Source organism: Oryctolagus cuniculus, chromosome 2, assembly GCF_051225735.1.
Source record: "Oryctolagus cuniculus isolate XC-2025 breed Fujian yellow rabbit chromosome 2, ASM5122573v1, whole genome shotgun sequence".
In the NCBI taxonomy this organism is placed as follows: Eukaryota; Metazoa; Chordata; class Mammalia; order Lagomorpha; family Leporidae; genus Oryctolagus; species Oryctolagus cuniculus.
Genome location: NC_142868.1, coordinates 79,182,056 through 79,198,351, shown reverse-complemented (window position 1 = coordinate 79,198,351; position 16,296 = coordinate 79,182,056).

The window sequence follows — 16,296 nt, the reverse complement described above, 5'->3', positions numbered from 1 at the left end:
GAACAATAGTCAAATGGAAAGATGACCATTTCACCCATGTAGAGTAAATATTAAAGTAATCACAGATCATTGACACTATAGTAGTGTAGCATTCTTAACCACTGGTTTGACAAAGTTATAAAACACATTTCAAGAAAACTGTATTTGCATCAGTACTGATAGACATTTTTGGTTTTTTGATATCTTTTTAAATTTTAATATGAGATATTTTTCTGTATCTGACTTATTTCACTCAACATCATGTCCTAAAGTTGTACCCATTTTGTGGCAAATGGTAGAATTTCATTATTTTTATAGATGAATAATATTGTGTATATATGTCACATTTTCTTTATCTGTTCATCTGTCGTTGGGCACCTTGCTTGATCCCGTATTTTAGGGTATTGTGAACAGTACTGCAATTAAATGAGGATGCTGGTATATCTTTGAAACTATGTGTTCACGTCTTTTGGATATATATCCAGTAGTGGGATTGATGGATCATTTGGTAAGTCTATTTATAATTTTTTAAGAAATCTCTATACTGTCTTCTACAGTGGCTGAACTAATTTACATTCCCACCGGCAGTGTATAATTGTTCTCTTTTCTTCACATCCTGATCACCAATTGTTTCTCTCTGTGTTTTGGCTTTTAGCCATTCTCACTGGGGTAAGGGGATATCTCCTTGTGATTTTTTTAGCATTTCCCTGATGGCTACTGATATTGAGCATTTTTAAATATATGTGTTGGCCATTTGTATTTCTTCTTTTGAGAAGAGGTCCTTTGCCCATTTCTTAACTGGATTGATGGTGGTTTTGTTGTTGTGGAGTCTTTTGAATTTCTGTTATATTCTGGATATTAATCCTCTGTTGGCTAGGTAGTTCACATATTTTCCTGTTCTGTTGGACCCTGACAAGAACTTTAGATCAAGAGTTCTCTATGGCTGAGGCCCGACCTGTACCACAAGTGAGCATGTCCCTCTGCCCAGTTTTTCTTCTTGCCCTGTTTCACACATGATTTTGATCTTTAGAATATTCCATCATGAGCATCCTATCCCATAAGCTTCACTGAAAGTCCTTTTTCCAGGAAACTTAACCTCTTACTGACAGTTTCATTGGAATGAATGTTTGATTCCACTTTGGAGATGCACTCTGTTTTCTCAGATTGGTCTACTGAAGCAGCAGCTGTGGTGAGGAGCCATGCTTTGTGCTTTCTCAATTCCTCTCCACTATGCTGATTCTTCCTGTGTCTCATTGTCCTGTAGTGTAAGAAAACACACTCCAGGGTTTGAGAAAAAAGCGCTGTCATCACCATACTCTTACCATTGGTCCTTATGTCTTTCCATAGAGTGATGAGATGTTTTGGCCCATACAAGATATAGAGTGCAGTAGAAGTCTTCATAGCAGTATTTCCTTAATGAACCATTATTTTCTACTCTTCCAGCTACTGTCAAACTATGCGGAGTTTCTGTAAAAAAACCCTCAAGAGAGCAAAGCAAAGAGAGAATCAAGAAAAGAATAGGGAGGGAAGTTCCTTAAATTTTTTAACCAGGATGCAGTGTCACTGCAAAGCTGAATGTGTTGTTGTCGATGAATCTATCCTAGAACATTCAAGGTTTATGAAAATCATAGTGTGAAAATACTTATCTCGTGCAAAATACGCTCTTTGCATTCTTATCATCTCACAGTAAGGATGCATGTGGTGAATTTCAGTCTGTATCTCCAGTGAAGATTTTTCATGGCTTCAGGAAGTAGGAAGGGAGGCAGGGTGGATTCCATGTTAATTCTGACGGAAGAATGTTATTTCTTCAAATAGAAGGAAATCTATACTAGAGATAAAAGAGTCTTATTCTTGAAAAATTTTTATATTTCTGTAAATTTTTGTTAAGTTTTCAAATAGATTACTGGATTACTGGAGACAGTAAATCCACATTTAATTTTTTTGGGGTTACAAGTTTCCTGCTTGCTCTCAACCATCAACACTTTCTCAACATAGTCATTAATGTCTTCTATGTACTTATTAGATTTATGTTGAACTCAACATAACTTTTTTTTTAGATTTTTATTTTATTTATTTGAAAGACAGAGTTACAGAGAGAGGTAGAGACAGAGAGAGGTCTTCTATCCGCTGGTTCACTCCCCAGGTGGCCCCAACGACCAGAGCTTCGCCAATCCGAAGCCAGGAGCCAGGAGCTTCCTCCGGGTCTCCCACGCGGGTGCAGGGGCCCAAGCACTTGGGCCATCTTCTATTGTTATCCCAGGCCAATGCAGAGAGCTGGATTGGAAGAAGAGCACTGGAACTAGAACTGGTGCCCATATGAGATGCCTGCGCTTCAGGCCAGGGCGTTAACCCACTGCGCCACAGTGCCGACCCCCATAACTTAACTTTATTATGGATACTATTTAAATAATGCCCTTATCATCAACTATTAACATTGAAAGTCCTTCACCTATTTATGTCATAATGTTTTTACTTGTTTTGCTGTAAATGTCCACAATGTAGGTTAAACTGCATTCATAAAATCCAAATGGCTACTTGTGCACAGATAGAGGGCAACATGTTCTCGTATGCAATGTTGAGTAAAATGCCCGTGAACTTTAGAAAGCTTCCTTCATTTAATAAGGATTAATTCCTCTTTTTTCTGGTGTTAATGGGATGTCCTAATTCTGCCAAGTGCATAACTAAAAGGAGTTTAAAGTCCATTGGAAAACATTTAAAATGTATCCATTGGATAAAACATCGGTTTTATTTTAAAATGTTAATATTTAACAAAAGTTGAGTCCTTGATGTAATTGAATTTCATGTTGAAAATTCTGAGCTATTTAAATTTTATGATTTATAACGTACTCCAAAATTCTTTTAAGAGACAACTTAAGAGTAAAAATCACAGAGTTGAGGAAGACTTACGTTTGTTTTCCAAAATTTGAATGAATATTGCCACTGTCTTTCATGAATTCAAAAATACCATCTGTGTATTTTATTTTCTCTTTCCCATCAGGTACTAGTGTGAAAACTGAGTTGGTCCTGTTTTATTTATTTATTTTTCCTTTTCTAAGAGGAGTACACACTAAATACATCTTAAAACCTGCTCTCAGTGAACACTTTTTGAAAACTTTTATTGTTGTGCTTTATTTTATTTTTTTAAAATATTTTATTTATTTATTTATTTGAGAGCTAGAATTACAGACAGCGGGAGAGACAGAGAGAAAGGTCTTACACTCACTGGTTTACTCCCCAGGTGGCTGCAATGGCTGGAGCTAAGCTGATACGAAAACAGGAGCCAGGAGCATCTTCCAGGTCTCCCATATGGTTGCAGGGGTTCAAGCACTAGGGCCATTCTCCACTGCTTTCCCAGGCTATAGTAGAAAGCTGGATCAGAAGAGGAGCAGCTGGGACATGAATCAGTGTCCATATGGGATTCTGGTGTTGCAGCCGGAGGCTTAGTTCACTGCGCCACAGCACCGGCCCCTTGGTGTGCTTTAAAAATAGCCTAAGAAGTGACCCACATTAGAGTTAAAAAAGAAAGATACCGGGCGCCTGCGCCCCGTGGGAGAAGGGGGTGGGGGAGTTGGGGGTGGGGGGCTGGCTCCTGGCTTCGGATTAGCGCAGTGCTGGCCGTGGCGGCCATTTGGGGAGTGAACCAACGGAGGGAAGACCTTTCTCTCTGTCTCTCTCTCTCTCACTGTCTAACTTTGCCTGTCAAGTAGTTAAAAAAAAAAAAAAAGAAGAAACAAAGGTGCAATTTATGATCAACAAAACAATCTTAGAAAGTCAGTAAAAGGTGATGAGTTTCCATCAGGTTTGGGAGTGGGGATAGGCAAGAGAAGAAACTATAATAATCTTTGAAAGTCAAGAGAAATTAGAATAACATTGATGAGAATGCAATTGAGAATAGCTGCTGTATTAAGAAATAAGGGCAGGAGAAGTCTCCTTGAGGACAGAATTGTTGAGTTTTTGTAATGTCAGATGATTTCATAGGCATCTGATTAAAAGCAAACAAAGGAATAAGAGAAGTAAGTTTATTCTGTGCCAGAAGGGTTGAAGTAGTCAGGTGATCTGAATTTTCATATGGACAGCACTGACTGCCTAGAATAGTTGGTGATCATTTTATCTTCCTAAGATCAAGTATTTCTGTCAAGAGAGTGGGTCTGAATTTAAGGAGAAAATAAGAGCACAGGCTTTGCTCAGAACATAGCAGAAACTCTAGGGACTCAGAACAATTTCAGTCATTTCTGCTTCTGCAGCTTAGATCTTCTCATGAATTGTCTTCTCCTGTCCAGCTGCTTCTTCTGTTAACCCTTAGTTTACTGCAACCTCGGTCTTTAAGTCTCAGATTCAAAACTTCAGAACTAAGCGCATAATCTGTTATGTGGAAAAGAAATCATAGCATTATGACAGGTGAGTCGGGTAATTCAAGAAATGGGAATTAGGCAGAAGTGCAAATATTGACTGATTTTCTACAAAGGTGGTGGTAGGTGCCAAAAAATTAATATTACAGAGATTGTCTTTGTTATAAAGCAGTAGGCCATAAAAATCACATAGATTCTTAACAGTTCTAAAATCAGTAAATATATATATATTAATGTTCCAGAAAAATTGTGTTCCATTGCTATTGGATACCCCCTGTAATGCTGGCAGTTTTACTAGTTTTCAGGGTAATGCAATTAAATTTTCCCATAGACTTTTAATAATCCCAAATATCTTCTATTTCTTTTGCAAACTGTCTCTATCTATCTGTCTATCTATTAATCTGATGGGCTTATTGTAAATAGATTTTTAGTTCTGTGATAACATGAAGATTATAAACTAATTTTAAACTCAAATATTTTTAATAATAAATTTATTAATCCTTTTAACTGCACTAGTGGGCTTTCTTGGCCATCTCAAAAGTTCTGCAAGTCATTCTGGTGGATTTTTCATTTAAATTATATTAATTTTCTATACCATAATTTTCCAGTTGTTTTCCAGCAGGGATGCACAGGAGATTTGAGGCCTCTCCATTCTTTTGATAACACTCAAGCTCTAGCATATTGGCAATTTGCAGAGAGAGCTTCTCATTTCCCCTGGCTATTTCCCTTTCCAAAGATCCTTTCAGATCAAGCTAGTCTATAAGTTTGTTGTTTGCTACAAACTAGACATTCCTGTGTGCTGCCTACTGGTATTGTCACTTACAAGATTCTTGGGGTAGGAGGTTTAAGAAGCCTAGGTATGGATTCCACAGACTAGTGCTGTTCAGTAGTTTTCATGAATAAATGCTCTGTTTAGGAAAATTTGTTTCCCAAGTTGTGAAATTATTCCTTTTGACACATTCATCTTATTCTTGGGTTAAGATGTATCAACCTCCTTATTCTACTATATTAGAAATCAGACTATTTGATGATATTTGAAGCACAAAGCATTTAAATTCCTTCATTTTTAAAAATTATCACATCAACATGAAAAATATAATAAAAGGTATGAGGTGTTTTGGAGTGTTAATGAAAATGTTGTAAATTATTATGCTAATGGCTGTAGACATCTGTGAGTATATTACCATTATTGAAATGTAGACTGTCAAAACTCTGTTTTTAATTTTCTCTGCCTTCTTTCCTTGCTATCAGAATGGTGAGCATCAATGTCCTGACTGCTCTCAAGAGCATCAACAATGCCCAAAAGACAGGCAAATGCCAGGGCCTCTTTAGGCTGTGCCAAAAATCATCACCTAATTTCTTTCTTTTCTTTTCTTTTTTTTTCCCTCATCACCTAGTTTCTAAGTGTGATAAGGAAGCCTGATAGCATCGGGAAATTTGAAATTACTGATGATCATAGAGCTGGGGAGATTCCTGTGAACCTCAAAATTAGGTTAAACAGTTGTGCAATGATCGGCTTCAGATTTGGTGTGCAACTGAAAGATTCAGAAAAGTGGAAGAATAATCTATTCCCATCCTATCAGCTGGGTTTCCGGTACTGACAGCCTCAGCTGGCATCACAAATCATGATGAAGCAACATGAGTTCTTCTTCCAGGGATGTAATGCATGCATACTAACACGATGCCTAAGTGAATTCTGGTGCTTCTGAATTTCTTATCAAATTAAATTTGTGTTGTATAATGTATTTAGGACATTTTATCTCATTCAATGATGAGTGTTCAAGGTTGTAGAAATGGTAGTGGGAGATACGAGTTGATAGATAAAAATTAAATTCATAAAGCAGAATAACAGCACTTGGGAAGTGTATATACATGAAAAGAGGATCTAGAACTGAGAATTGAGATCTTTGAAGATGTACTTACTGGGAATTGATGTGGAATCAACACAAGAGACAGAGAAATAGTGGATACTGAGGTAGGAAAAGAATGAGGAGATCTGTGCTATACACAAAGTAGGCTAAAATTGTTTCAAGAAGGAGGGACTATTCAGTGGTTGCGGATTTTGCTGTGGTCTACATAACACGAGAACTTAGAGTAGCATATCTTTTTTTTTAGAGATTTTTTATTATTTATTTGAGAGGTAGAGTTACAGGAAGAGAGAAGTAGAGACAGAGAGAAAGGTCTTCCATCTGCTGGTTCACTCCCCAAATGACTGAAACAACCAGAGCTGGGCCAACCTGAAGAGCCAGGAGCCAGGAGCTTCTTCTGGGTCTCCCACTCGGGTCCAGGGGCTCAAGCACTTGGGCCATCTTCTATTACTTTCCCAGGCTGAGACAGACAGCTGGATTGGAAGAAGAGAATGCAGAAGTAGAACTAGGGTCCATATGGGATGCTGGCATCACAGGTGGAGGTTTTGCCTGCTATGCCACAGCACCAGCTCCTAGAGATCTTGTTAAAAGTTATTTCAGTGTAATGGCATTGACTGATAGTCTCACTGTAGTGGATTCAGAAGAAAGGAAAGAAAAAATTGGTACAAACAAGTATAATTTTGAAGAAATTCTCCTAAGACAAAAAGAAAAAATGACAGTGGTATAGAAGGACTATTTCACAGGATCAAGAGAGATTTTCTTTGATATGAATATAGGAAAGAATAAAACACTGTATACTGATAGGCAAGATCTAACAGAGAGGACAATTGTTGTTGCTGTAGAGATGGGGGCCAAGTGCCAGGGTAGTTCCTAACTTTGGAATTAATCAGAATTGCCTAGAAGGTTTGTTAAAATACACATCTCTGAGCTTTGCCTTGGAGTTTTTGATGCATAGCCCTGCTGTAGGGACTGAAAATTTGCACCCCAACAAGTTGCCAAGTGATGCTACTGTTGTTATTGGCCTGTGCACTGTAGTTTGATTACTACTGTGCAAGAATTGTAGCCTATCAGAAGTGTCATTTTAAAAAGTACATGGGGAATGTGTATTATGGATGCATAATGCATGGATTTCAGGACTTTGTGCACTAAAATAAACACGTCTTTTAATTCTATTTCCCACAAACCTTTTGGAGAGCTAAGGATATTAGAGGACTTAAGTCTGGATATAGAGGAAAATGAAGGGAAAGTTCAAAACTATCGAGGGCATTAGAGGACATGGTTTGGGTAGGAGATTGCCTATAAATGTGAAGGCAAATATTTGGGCTCAGATTCAAGGAGATGTTAGACGTGGTGCGGAGAACTTGTAGAAGTTCTGTTCTAATTTCTTTAATTTTCTTCATGCAGTAGGGAGTAAAGTCATCATCAGCCACTGACAGTAAGAGAAGAGGTACTGGGTGTTTGAGGAGAGAGGTGAAGTCTAAGTAGAGTGGAACATTTGGCTGATTTCCTCAAATAGACAGTTGGATTTGTGTTGCTAAAACAGCTGCATCTTTTTTGTTCATCTGATGCTGAAGGAACAGATTTCCGTGAATCATCGACTTTAAACTGAGTATTATTTATTTCAGATAGATGTTAATATTTAGATTTACTAGGCATTGTATTTCCTGTCCTGAATCAACTCCATGTGCTCAGCATCAGAGGAAGGAATAATTATTATTTCTGTGTCACGCTTTGTACTGTTCAGGTATCACAGGTGGTTGTGGAAGGTTGGGTAAGTGTTTTCAGGATCATGATGAAAATAATGTTTGAAAAGTATACAGATATTTGAAATGTGGTTTGACAATTTTCCAGGTTAACCAATACTCTTGAGAATGAAATTAGTGCTGCCATGTTATTAATGTATCATTTTCTTTAACTGAAAAGTGATCCCTGTTAAATATAAGAGTGGAAATAAGAGGGGGAGGAGATGTACAGTTTGGCACATGCTCACTCAGACTTACCCCTAATGGTAGAGTTAGAAATGTGCCAGCGGCTTCCAATTCAATCCCATCAAGGTGGCATGTACCAATGTCATCTTACTTGTTAAAGTGATCAGTTTAAGTTCATAATTGATCAAAAAGATAGGATTAAGTGTCAAAGGGATTACATAAATAAGACCAGTGTCTGCAAATAATTGATAGAATTAAAAAGGAGAATGATCCTACATGGGAAGCAGGATACACAGCAGACTCAGAATGGCAAATGCCCTAAACAGCACTCTGGCCCAGAATCAGCCCTTAAGGCATTTGGATCTGGCTAAAAAGCCCATGAGAGTTTCCCAGGCATGGAAAGCCAAGACACTGTGGCAACCTCACAGGATTTGACTTAGTAGGAAGCTGGAGTTAGGAACTAGAACTAGGAGTCAAACTGAGATTCTCCAATATGGGACATGGGTGTCTTAACAAGGCTAAGTGCCTGCCCCTTCTCATGGTCTTTGATTCAGCACTGAGCTAGGACTTGATCACATGGTGATGTCAATGATTAAAGATAGAAAACACAAGTGTGCAACCCCTACTGATCCTAGGCTTGGGACTGGAGGCACTGCTGTCAGTAAATTCTATTGGTCAAAGCAATTCAAAAGACCAAATGATATTTGATAGGTGAAGAGCAGAAGTCACTCTGCCTCTTAGTGGGAGATTAAAAAGCCACATTACAAATGAATCTGTATACAGCAGATGAATAATGTTGTCTGTTTTCATGAAAATCTCCTATAGTGATCAATTAGCCCAACAAACACTTGTAGTGGAATGATTAAGAGACAAAAGAAAAGGCAGTGGGAAGAAGACAGGGGACTTACTGAAGAAAGAAAGGACAATTTTAATCTTTAAAGTATCAGATAATAATGTGACTGATAGGGAAGAACCCTCATTGGTTTGGGAGATTTGGAATTAGCATGTTTACTTATGAGGAGTTAAAGGAACAGTTTTTATTATGAGCCTCATGATATGTATGAGATTCTGACCACATTGTTACTTTACTTTACCTTCTACTGTCTCCTTATACTTTATGCGGTGGGATTAATCTTCTCCTGCTCTTTGATGAAAACTCTGGAAGATCTGGTGCCTTTCCTGCAAGCTCTTGTTTAAGATCTGTGGTCACTTAAAACATATAGGCCTGTTGTCATTTCAGGAATTAAACTGTCTAGGCAGTCAACCCTGAACTTAAGTTAATGGGAAGCTTCTTTTATCCTTAAACTGGTGCTGCAAGTGGGGAGGGGATTTGTCCTCTGCTCTTGACTTCCTCTCCCCCTCCCTATCTCTACCAGCTGGCTGCCAAGGTGTACAGAGATTTTCTGGCAGCCTTTGGTGTTCCTGGTCTCGTACATGCATCAGCTCAACCTCTCCTGTCTTGTTCACATGCCTGTGGGTGAGGCAACATGGTTTTGAAGACCTCAGATGGCATCAGCTGAGGTCTTGATGGACCTAGTGACCTCTTGTAACTGTTGGAGTTGTTTTCGAGTCAAGATAATATTGTAGCCCAAAGCTGCTCCTGAGATCACTACTGAGGAGAGAGAGGTTGTGAAGTTAATCCCAACCCAGACTGGGAGAAAGGCCACTCATCTCTTATGGATAGAGGGGTTTGTCTGTAGAAAAATTCTGAACAATCATATAACATTAAGTGGGGGAGAGGACCATCAACACACATGTGCTTGGAGTAGAGCCATTGATGTAAGAGTAGAAGGTATGATTACAAAGGAATGAGGCCCCAAGTGGGCAAGACAGGGTTTAGAATAAAGAACAGAGTCATTATTGGAGGCTCTAAGAAAGCTGCTGTCTAAACCATGAATAAGTTTTCCGATTGAGAGGCAAAAAAACTGACAAAAGGGGCCTGATAATAATCAAGTGGGTTTTAAGGCCCTGCCAGTTATGAGGTCCGGACCTATCTATCTCTCCACATTGAGTACAACCTAAGGGAGGTGTGAACCTCCTCAGGAAGGAACCCTGTTGACTTCCAATACCAAGCTGGCCTGAGAGGGAGCTGGCCAGGTAAGGGCAGGTGGCATCTTTAACAGGAAATTTACAGTTCTGTCTGCAGTGCTGCTGACCTTATTTGGCTGTCCCCTCAGTAGCACTGGTTACTTTGGAAGCTGGGCAGAGTGAAGGGCTTTTCAGCTTAGAGCCAACAAGATCTGCGGCTCTGACCTGGGTGTCCTTTGACTCCTGGGTAGTTCCATTTCCTGTGATCCAACTCTTGGCTGGCAGAGTAGCCAGGGCTATTCATAAACTGACTTTTGCCGACACCTTGAGTTTCCACAATTAATGCCTCTGCAGTGGACTGGCCTGTTGGATCTCCTTGATGGCAAATCATTATATAGAGCAGACTTAATTGGCCTGCACCTATATTTACCTTGATTCTTCTGCCTAGATTTCTCTTCCTCCTGGCTTTTATTAAAGCAGACCAGAGGAAACCTATAAGAGAATGCAAGTCAAGGGGTGCTCAGTCCCATCTCTAATCTCTGGTTGCCTAAACTAGAAGTGTCTGGTCACAGGCATGTTCTGATTGTGGTTTTTCTGTGAGGTAGGCATTGCCCATGAGGAAAGCTATGTTCTCACTTTAACATCAAACATGATGATCATCTTACATATAAAAGTTGAAGTCATTAGCAAAACTTTCTCTCCCTTCCTTTGGTCTGAAAAGGAGATTTTGCCTGTTTACTGTGCCCATGGCAAAGTAAATCTAGCTATGAGTTACCATTCCTTTTACATGTTTTTTGTTGTTGTTGTTGTTTTTTGGCACCTTAATTGAAATGGAGGATGAGAGAATCCATATTAGTATATTTTAAGTTGCTATAACAAAATATCTGGAGATCTTATAATTAGTAGAGAATAAAAGTTTATTTGGCTCGTGGTCTGGAGGTTAATAGTCCACGGGCACAGCATTGGCATCTGCGAAGCATCTTCTGAGAGCCTTTGACTGCATCACAATCTGGCATCACACAGAAGACAGAGTGTGTATGCTAACTCTTCTCATAAAGCTGCTAACATCATCATGCCCTCCCCCCCATGACCTCATCCATTTCTAATTATTCCCCAGAAGCTACACCTCAAAATACAATTAATAAATGAACTTGGGGATTAAATTTCCAATACAAGGTTTTCTGGGGAACACATTCAAACCATTGAAGTATCTCTTTGGGTTCTGAGAGTGAGAGGGACTTCTTAAAAATATTTATTCATTATTTATTTGAAAGTCAGTGTTACACAGAGAGAGAAAGAGAGGCAGGGAGAGAGAGAGAGAGAGAGAGAGAGAGAGAGAGAGAGAGAAAGTCTTCTATCCACTGGTTCACTCCCCAGTTGCCCACAGTGGCTGAAGCTGCGCTGATCTGAAGCCAGGAGCCAGGAGCCAGGAGATTCCTTTGGGTCTCCCACATGGGTGCAAGGGCCCAAGGACTTGGGCCATCCTCCACTGTCTTCCCAGGCTGTAGCAGAGAGCTGGATAGGAAGTGGAGCAGCCGTGACGTGAACCAATGCCCATATGGGATGCCTGGCACTGCAGGCGGCGGCTTTACCCACTATGCCACAGCACCGGCCCCAAGAGAGGGACATTTCATTGGTGAGAGTGTTGGCTGGGAGTGTTTTACAAGATAGCTGTATGAGCCTTAATTCTTCCCCAGGGTCACCATAGGAAATCGATCACCCTGCATTGTCATTTAACACTTTTCTGGGTCGTTCCTTACCTAATACCTTCTGAAAGCAGAGCATCAGAAGGCTATAACATCCTGGGTTTTAGTTCTGTTGCTACCATGGACTTCATTCTACTTTTTGTAACATTATGTTATTGAGTTAATTGAGCATTAAAGGTGCCTTCCAAGTCTGAAATTCTATGATTTAAAATCAAGTGCTGTAATACACTCTTCTCTGAATATGTTATTGTACCATATGTCCTTGAAAATGTGGAATGATGTTGATGTCATGGTGTGTATAGATCACTAAGTTGAAATCTATATTGGAGCTAATGGAGAAAGATGGTGCATAGAGAACTCTAGCCTGTCAACTTGCTTGTAATGAAGGATTTCTGAAAAGTTGTTATTGCTTTCCCATTACTGTAAATAAATGAAGGCTTTTGTTGCAAATGTAGAGTTTAATTGAAAATGTCATGGAATGTAATGCATGTTCCCATTTATAGTAATTATTCAAGTCATATGAGTACTGACAGTGATAGCTGCAAGAAATATAGGAGTATGAGTTTTTAAAGGGAAGATTTTAAAAACAAAACCATCTTCAACCTTACATGAGACCTTACATGAAGACATGAAATATAAGTCCTTTATATATATATATGTGTATATATGTGTGTGTGTGTGTGTGTGTGTGTGTATAAAAAACAGCAACTTATTCTATAGTTTGGATTGGATGCTGTCAGGAAGCTTGGTTTAATTCTTGGACTATCTTAATACATCTTATTTAGATGAGGGGAATACTAGACAACTATAACTATAATTCATTAAGAAATAGCTGTCATTTTTATTAGCCAGGTTAAAAAGATGTTTAGTATTTTTGTGACTTCCTGTGACCTTAATCTGTCTGTGGCTAGGAAGATGGAATATGTATAATAGATTGGATTTTTAATATCCTTCGATGCTCCAGATCTTAGTAATATTATATCTCAGCAAATATTTTCTAATGATTCCCCTTCCAACCCTTTGCTGTTTGTCTTGTACAACATATGTTTATTTCCCTCATTGCCTTTCAGTATCTTTGGTTAAAGCATTAAAATATTATTAAAATTAATGTTTACTACAATAAATTCTATCAAATTATGGTCATTTTATATATCAGTAATATATTGTCCAAAAATGAGCTTTTAAGCATTTTGTCATGTAAGGGACAGATAAGCCCATATTATCACAAGATCCCAAGTCAAGGTACCCAGGCCACAAATCAAATGTTGAAAGTGATCATTTGGATCTTGAATGAAACAAACTAATACATTCACAAATCTCTTTTATCCCCAAATTTTATCAAACTAAGATCAAGTCATATTGGCCATTTGAAAACTGAAGGAAAAACATACAAAAGGCCCCTGTAGGTGGCAGTCAGACTCTAAATAATGAATTGAGATTTTCTGTTAGAGTTGACTGTGATCTTTGGAAAATACTTTGAGGTTTAAAAAGCCAAACAACAGTTTACAATTCTCTCTTTGCTCCTATTGAATACGTATGAATTTGTAAATCTCTTACACAATCATTTAAGTAAAATGTACTATACAGTTTTTGAAAATATAAAGAGAAGTATGATGTGTGATAGTTTAGTACTTTTACATCAATTGAAATAGAAAGATAATGTTGGTTACATTTGTATGATAAGACATCACAAACATTGAAACTAATGTAAAGAATGCAAAATGATTATAGTTTACTTAATATTTCCCCAATAGCAAATATATTAAATGTTGTTCCTTTTCATAGTAGCAACTACTTAGAGTCTTGCTTTAGAAAAGCCATTGACTTACTGACTTTCAACCTTACATACCAGCAGTGGACAATGGATGTTTTCAGATGCTCTGAGCAACGTGATGATCTGTTTCTAATACTCCTTTTGGAAAGAAAAAAATATGCAACTTGCTTTAATAGTATAATGATGATTTGGTAGATTCTACATATTATACAGTGGTAATAATTTTTTTTTTGACAGGCAGAGTTAGACAGCAAGAGAGAGAGACAGAGAGAAAGGTCTTCCTTCAGTTGGTTCACCCCTCAAAGGCCGCTACGGCTGGCATGCTGCACCGATCCGAAGCCAGGAGCCAGGTGCTTCCTCCTGGTCTCCCATGCAGGTGCAGGGCCCAAGCACTTGGGCCATCCTCCACTGCCTTCCCGGGCCACAGCAGAGAGCTGGCCTGGAAGAGGAACAACCGGGACAGAACCGGCGCCCCAACTGGGACTAGAACCCGGAGTGCCGGTGCTACAGGCAGAAGAGTAACCTAGTGAGCTGCGGCACTGGCTGTGATAATAATTTAGGATTAATTATTGAAACTTTATAGACAATTCATATAATTCTTCAAAAAAATCTTGATATGGATAAAATAAAATTATTCCAAAATATTTCATAATATATATAATATAAGCACTGGCAAATTAGAAATAATCCTGGTTATAAACAACCTCTATGGGCATACTGGTAAATCCTAGGTTAAGGTCATCTCAGTTACTATTGTATCTACTGGGAAAACTGAAAATGAGACCTATGTATCTAATAAACAATAGAAATAGACAGTAGGCTGATATGACTTGAATCCTACTGTCTTCCTATGAAAATTTAGAGCTGTACATAAAATAACATACATTATCAAGTGCAACATGTTGCTGAGGTTGCAAAAGGAAAACTGAATTAACCATAAGAATTTAGAAGTAAATCAAATAGCTATCTCTAGTGTTGTATGGTCTAGTCCATCTTATTCATGTTTATTTCACAGAACTTTATAACCTCTTAGTTTAAGAATGTTCAGAAATCTGCTGGCTTTTGTTCTCACAGAAAAATTCATAAAAGGCAGATGTTATCCATCATAGTGATGTACAGTGTAATGCAGCAACTGAAAAAAATCATACAATTTCAAAAAGAGGACAGCAAACTAGACTTCTATTTGATATGGGTAATAATAATAAAAAATTAGCTTTCAATTTTTTTTAGTGATGCTAGTAGTAGATGGATTATTGCATTATTTTCATAATGTTGGAGAGTGTTAGGTAACTACTTAATAATTTTTTTTGTTTTTGTTTTTTTTGTAACTGAACAACACATTTCCAGCCTTCCCAGTAGTAAATGAGGACTTTATCCCTTCCAAATAGGAAATTATCTTGTGCTCCAGATTATAATTACTATTTTTTGAGTTAGTCATTGTCTATCTAGAGGATGGTGTGTCAGGTTATATTTTAAGGATGTGAGTAAATTCCTATTGAATTTCTAGAACATTTTATGTTTTTAAGTGGTAACTGAGGGGTAATGAAAAAAAAATCTACAGGTATACAAAGTGAAAAATTTTGAGCTTTAAATAATCTTTAGTATTATTGTATGTCAGTAACTATCTCTTTTGGGGAAGTATATCACATCTGATTCCTATTATTGAGGTTAATTCTTTTGTAAGGTTAAGGACACTTCACAAAGTTCACTGAAAATGAGATGAAAAGATAGTTTTATTTAGTTGTAAAAATTTTGAAATCTATGCAATTTTTTCATAACATACATTGTCCATGATGTTTGGAGTACTTTTGTAGATCTGTGGGAAAATAATGTGCACTTTGTAGAATTTTTGAGAGTACACAATAATATAATACCTCAGGCTGTATTTGTGTACCTGCTCATGTTGCTTGTTTTTTTAAATTCAAATGTCCATAGTATACCAGTGATATAAAGTAGAGACAGTAAGTCCTTTAATAAATGATTTTCAAATATTCTCCATAACATCCATTCAGCTGTTAATAGCTATCCACTGTTGTGGTTTCTTTGATGATAAAGAAATACTCATTTATCCTTGGCGTAAGGTCTTTTATGTAATTAAAGACTTTTCCTTTTATCTAAGATGAATAATCTCCTTGAGTTTATCCATTTTAGAGGATATGATTTTATGCCATTTAGATTATAGAATTTCAAATTCACCTACAGATTCTACAATTTTAGTTGTCAGAGATAATCATTCACCATTTGTCCAGTTTTTAAAAGATATCAAACACCAATCCTTCCTCTTTACATGAGTGTCATGTCAAAAAAAAATGCAATACTCTTAAATTTCTCAATTAGCTCTGTCAAAAATTACGTGATCTTTTCCAAAATACGAATACTTATATGCCACCAAAAATGTCAAAAAATGGCAGTTCAGCAATCTTTTTGTTTTTAGTACTTTGAGCTACATGTAGAAAGTAATATAAATTTGAATTTGATATATTTTAAGTTTAATGCATTTCTTTTTCTTAAACTTTGTGCTGTATTCTTTTGACTGTAGGCTTTTTTTTTTTTTTTTTCTTACTGCCCTACTCTATAAAAAAAAGTAGGGTCAGAAGAGTCTCAGTGTACTGGGAAAACTCATCTTTCTGGACTTTAATTTCTTTTTCTAGAATACTACAAAGC